Source organism: Haemaphysalis longicornis, unplaced genomic scaffold, assembly GCF_048455015.1.
Source record: "Haemaphysalis longicornis isolate Haplotype H1 unplaced genomic scaffold, Haemaphysalis longicornis Haplotype H1 scaffold_6, whole genome shotgun sequence".
NCBI classification, from domain to species: domain Eukaryota; kingdom Metazoa; phylum Arthropoda; class Arachnida; order Ixodida; family Ixodidae; genus Haemaphysalis; species Haemaphysalis longicornis.
The window spans coordinates 120,820,901-120,827,371 of NW_027526407.1; positions in this window are offsets into that span (position 1 = coordinate 120,820,901).

Here is a 6,471-nt window from a genome sequence, read left to right on the forward strand (position 1 = left end):
ACTACAAATGCCCAGTTTGGTACGTTTGCATGTTTTGCACTGTTCAGGTTATCCGATGCCGTTCACCAACATTTTCCTGGCGATGCTAAGTCGAAAAAAAATTAAAGTTCTGGTAGCCGCATCTTAGCTTATTTTTGTAGTCAAGTTTGTGGCTGCAGCGCAAAAGAATTTATGCCAGCCTTCACTAGTTTTCGCCAGCCTTCGCAAAGGGGTTTTCTGCCTAAGGTAATGTCCTGCTGATTCAGATAAGGAGTGTTCAATCGCGGTTACTTCGCATCTTTTATCTTCTCGGTAAAACGCTAGCACGTAGAAATTTAGTTGCAGTTTCAAATATCCGCTCCCACTCCCCACCAAAAAAAGAAAGACGCCGTAGTTCTGTACAGCCTGCCCCATAATCCAAGGAGCTGTGCGTCGCCTACAATCAATTAGCAAGTTTTAGCGTGTCTGCTTTGCATTCTAAAATTTCAGTTGTAGAGTGAAGAATTAAAGGTAATTTTGGCTTTTAGTTTTGTTATTTCACGTGTGCGTGAGCGTTCCCTGTCAGGCAGAGGAAGCCAATTTTGAACTTTGGCAGCTTGATGTCCTCGCCGGCCATTATGCATCTGCTAACAAATAACGTAGTGATGGCGGTCCGTAACCGCCCAGAATACACCAATCTGCTCGCACTCTTATCTTAAGCTACATAAATATATATATATATATATATATATCAGTGTGTCGAACCGACAAAAATACCGGTTCGGTTACGGTTCGGGTTCAGGCGAAATCATTTCGTTCCGGTTCAGTTCCGGTTCGACAAAATCACGTACCGAACCGGTTCGCGAACTGGTTCAGGAGCTTGAACCGGTTCGCGAACCGGTTCGATGAGTTGAATTATGACTGAAAAAAAAACATTTATTAGTTTAAAACGACAGTCAAATCAAAATACAAACAAAAATTCAAAATGCTGTTGTTCCCCAAGGTCAGTGGCGCAATTTCAAAGCAATGTTTAAACAATTACGAGATATTAGAAAAACAGATGAAGTGGCGACGATTTACCACCTACTTTCCCGCCCAGACTTTATGTTGTCCTAGAGACTATTCATAAAGCCACCACGAAGAGGTATGACGGTGGGATATATTTTCTGCCCTTTCCTTTTTTGTTGAAATCGCAATCGTCGCTATGGAATCGCCCGTCACGATAACCTTGAAGCCTTAAATTTAGGCCTGCATAAACCATTGGCGTACATTTTTTATATTTGTAACAAAACTGTAAAATCATACCACAGGCACATAAATACTACCAATGGATTAGATTATTTGGTCACCCTGAATAATTTGTTAGCTGTCACCTTATGGAATGTGTTCGCCACACTTTTGTTAAAAGTAAGCTTCAGTTAACGCTCTGTCACTGCATGATTGCTCTGACCACTGCAATTCCTTTTTCGGTAGCTATACAAGATGAGTGCATTACAAGCACTATGTCATCGTACCGCCTGACCCCCTGCCATCGTTCCGTGCGCTACATTGCGGAATCTTATAACAGATTATGCATTTACAAAAATGAAAGGAAAATTTGACGCGCGGAGCATATGAGATGGGACTTTTTTTGGCTAGACGCTCTTTAATTCGTCCACAGCAGTACTCCCCTCCGGAACGAGTAGCAGTAGAAGTAATGTAGCGAGTTGGGCAGTCGGTCCAAGTGCACCTTCGAAAAAAAGCAGATCTTAAAGAGGCAAAACTGCATCAGCAGCACGGCTTAGCCACTGAGCAGCTTCTGCGGTCACACTTGTCAAGTATTAACAATTTGCTGGTGTCGGACCTTTTAAACAAATTATGAAATGCAAAAAGTTTGCACAGATCGGGTGTGGGATTTCGCTGTTGCGCAGTGGAGCACTCCTGCAGCCTGATTGCTCCAATAAAGTCGCAGCCAGGGAAGGGCAAAGTCGCTTTTTTCCCCCTGCAAGCTGCCGAGAATGACATTTCGTTTGGTCAGCTTGCACTACGCTCGCGCTTCCAGAAGCAACAGACCATTGCTGCATTGTTGCTCATTCATTTCCCCTGTTGTTACATAAAGCGTGATAGTAGTGTTCAATTGTCTGGAGGGGAAAGTGCGCGAGCGGGTACGAAGTTTATGGTACGTAAAAGAAAAAAAAAGCGTGAATTGCATTGACTGTGCAATATCAACCGCGGAGGGTCGAACCGTTTCGGCATAAACCGGTAACCGTTATTTTTTTTTCGGTTCAGTTCCGGTTCGGGTTCAGCCTGATCAAAAAATAACGGTTTGGGTTCGGGTTCAGTTCCGGCAAAAATACCGGTTCAGTTCCGGTTTTCGGTTCGGTTCGGTTCCGGTTCGACACCCTGATATATATGTATATATATATATATATATATATATATATATATATATATATATCGAGAGAGAGAGGGAGAAAGATAACACTGACAAAGCGGCCAGCAATAGTAGAAATAAAGAGTCGCATACACAAAAAGAACAATAACAAAGAGCGTTTACTTACGTACCGGCAACGGGACTTGCCAACATCAGAGTACAGTCACAGAACATTCACGTAACTGTAACCTCATGAAGGCAAGTCCTGTTGCCGCGCTACGTAAATAAACATTCTTTCTTATTGTTCTCGCTGTGGTTTGACGCTTTCTTAAACTACACACACACACATATGTATATTTATATATATATATGTATATATATATATATATATATATATATATATATATATATATATATATATATATATTTATATATATATATATATATATATATATATATATATATATATATATATATATTTATATATATATATATATATATATATATATATATATATATATTTATATACCTATATGTATATATATATGTATATATTTTTATAACTCTATATATATAAATAGAAGTTGACTGACATGTTTCCCATTTTTGTTGCCAACAGTTTCGGAGTTAGATTAACTCCGATACTGTTGGCAACAAAAACGGGAAACGTGTCAGTCGACTTCTTTCACTATTTTTATCCTCATATAGATATATATATATATACATATATATATATATATATATATATATATATATATATATATATATATATATATATATATATATATATATATATATATATATATATATATATATATATATATATATACAGCAAGAAATGCCAGCAGTCTACAACGCCAAAGAAGGCATTGGCATATATATATATATAGATATATATATAGCGAATCAGAAATGGTAAAATAAGGGGCTCGGTGAATTAAGACAGAATAAGGGATAAGGGTTGGCAGTCAAGAAAACCTCGGAAAGCAAAGGGAGGTCATACAATCGCGGAAGGTCATACAACGCGGGAGGTCATACAATCGGGTGAAGAATTTCTTGGGTCAGAAAGAAAGTGGTGAAAAAATGCCCGCCTGGTGGGCATTGTTATTTATATATATATATTTATATATCTATATTTATATACAAGAGAAGAAAACTTCGAACAAGGTAAAAGCACGATTGTGGCCTACGTTTCAGCAAAGAGAACTTGCTTTCCTCAGGGCAATCTCTCGCCTGGCACGCACGGTTTATATAGGGGTAGGACCCCAGGTGAAAGGAGAGGGAAAGATGGAAGGGAAATTGAGCAAGCTGATTGGTTTGAGAGTGTGTCGGGGGAGAGATTGAGGGGCAAGAACGTTGTCTAGTTTAGGCCGCGAAGTAGGTCACACGAAAGTCAGCTGGTGGTTGATATTCGTGGAAATTTTGGAGTGAGTGGATGAGAGTATGTTTATTGACCCGCCGCGGGGTATAGGGAAAGGATCTCAGAACCGCCGGAAGCAGACCAGGCGGTGAGGGTGGGGTCCTTATCAGAAACTATCTGCAAGCCTTAGGTCAAAACAAAAGATAGAGACGGGGGGAAACTAACTAGGTCAAGGAAAAAAGAAAAAAAGGAGAAAAAAAAACAGGGAGGGAAACCACATAAACCCACACACAAAAGAAAAAGCGATGACCCGGCAACTGAAATGGCACGTGTCACCCACGGCAACATTCCTGGAACAGGCCTGTCCTGAAACTCAAAAACGAAAAGATAAAGTTAGAGTGACGTACGGGGCACAAGACCAGGTGGAGTAAAAAAAAAGAGAGAAATTAAAGAAATAAAATTGAATTCCAAAAGCAAAGGTTGGAGGGATGAGGGCGAGTATTAAGCTAGACGCTAAGAAATGAAAAAAAAGAAATTAGGTGACCAGGTACAGAACAGAGTGAACGGTCATAGCCTTTGAACGAGGTATGTGCACTAAAATGCCTAATGCTGTATTCCCGGTGAATATCGCAAGGATTCCAACTTGCCCTTAGACGCATTAATTCCAGCAGATTCCATGGAGTTGAATTTGTGAATTAAGTAGGATTCTCGGTAGTTCCTGTCCCTAGGAGACTTAAAATTTGACTGAAGTATATATAAGTTAAGGTCATCAAAATTGTGGCCTGGTTGGTTGAAATGCTGCGCTACAGCTATGGAGGATTTGCTAAGACTATCTGCCCGGTGACCATTAGGCCGTAGGCTCATAGGTTGGCTCGTTTCGCCTATATACTGTTTGTGGCGCATTGAGCATTCCAACATATACACAATGTTGGATGAAGTGCACCTAAAACTTGAATTAATCTTGTGGACATAATTACTGGCTGTGCTTTTTACAACGCAGTCTGTTTGCAGGTGCCTACAAGTCTTGCATCTGGGGCGGGAGCAGCTGGCTATGACTGGTTGCTTTGAAGGCCCTGTTTTAGCATGCACTAAAATATATTCTAGATTCCTGTTTCTCCGGTAGGTAACCCTTGGTGCTTCCGGGAAAGTCTTTTTAAGTCGGTCGTTACTGGCTAAAATGGGGTAGTACTTCCGCAGTATATTGTTTACGTTTGGGAGGGCATTTGAAAATTTAGTTATTAGGGCAGGTGGCCTGGCGCTTTCATTTTGCCGCTGTTTGTTAAGAACGTCATCGCTTTTGAGATTAGACACACGTTGGTACGTGTGATCGAGCGAGCTTTTGGGGTGGCTCCTGTTCATAAGGGTGGCCTTGAGTTCGTCTAGGTGCTCTACGTAGTCACTGTCATCACTGCATACTCTTCTAAGCATGGTGGCTTGTCCTACAAAGATACCGTGTTTGCAGTGTCGGGGATGATGGCGTTTCTAATCTAGGTACTGCTGCCTGTCTGTTGGCTTTCTAAAAAGCGTGGTTTTAAGTTTAACGTTGTCTAGAATGACGGTAGTATCTAGGAAGTTCCCTTCTTTTTCAGAATACTGGCAGGAGAATTTAATAGTCGGATGCGAAGAATTGAGATGGGATATAAACGTTTCTAGAGTCGCGTGACCGTGTTCCAAAATCATGAAGATGTCGTCTATGTAGCGGAGGTAACCCTGAGGTTTATGCGGAAAAGAGCTTAATAGGGTAGCTTCAAGTTGCCCCATGAAAATGTTGGCATAGGTCGGTGCGAATGGAGTACCCATGCTAGTTCCAAAAACTTGCAAAAAGTAAGAAGAGTCAAATTCAAAATAATTGAGAGTTAGAACTAGTTTTTACAAAGTTATGTACACTTCTGGTGCATGTTGGTGCAGGTTCACTGATAGCGATTTTGAAATCGCTTCAATACCTTCGGCAAACGGAATGTTTGTATTCAATGCAGCAACGTCAAGAGTAACAAGGAGGGTTCCACTGGGTATGTGCCCGCCCATATTTATCTCTTCTATTATGCGGAGGAAGTGGGGGGTGTCCTGAACGAATGAAGGAAGAAGAGCCGGAATGTCGGATAGGTGATGATTCAGAAACAGAGATAGTGCTTCGGTTGGGGTATTGTTATTCGAAACTATGGGTCTGTCAGGAATGTCAGCAGTAAACAATAATTACAAATAAGGGTTGGCAGTCGAGAAAACCTCGGAAAGCAAAGGGGAGGATGTGGTAGATCATTGAAACAGATTAAGAATTTTGGAAAGAAAGAAAGAAAGTGAAGAAGTGACTGCCAACCCTTATTTCTGTGTTATTTTCAACGAGCCCCTCATTTCCTATTCTGATTCGCTACATGCATAGCGAGGGCCTCTGTTCCGCAGTCTTGTTGCCAAAGGGAGCTTAAGAGGGTTGAAAGCTGGTCGACCACTCTGGACATGTCGTAGACACTCGAGTCACGACCCGGGGGTTAAAAAGAAGGTCCCCTTCACCCCGATTAGTCCGAATGGCGCCGGCTACCACCCCCAAGCACAGGAAACAAACATACCTAACATAAATACCCCAGAAAGTGAATGGGAAAATCGCCCCGCCGGTAGCGTAGTGGTTATCGCACCAGACCGGTATTCTGGAGGTCGTGGGTTCGGATCCCACCTGGCGGGCATTTTTTCTTCACTTTCTTTCTTTCTTTCCAAAATTCTTAATCTGTTTCAATGATCTACCACATCCTCCCCTTTGCTTTCCGAGGTTTTCTCGACTGCCAACCCTTATTTCTGTGTTATTTTCAAC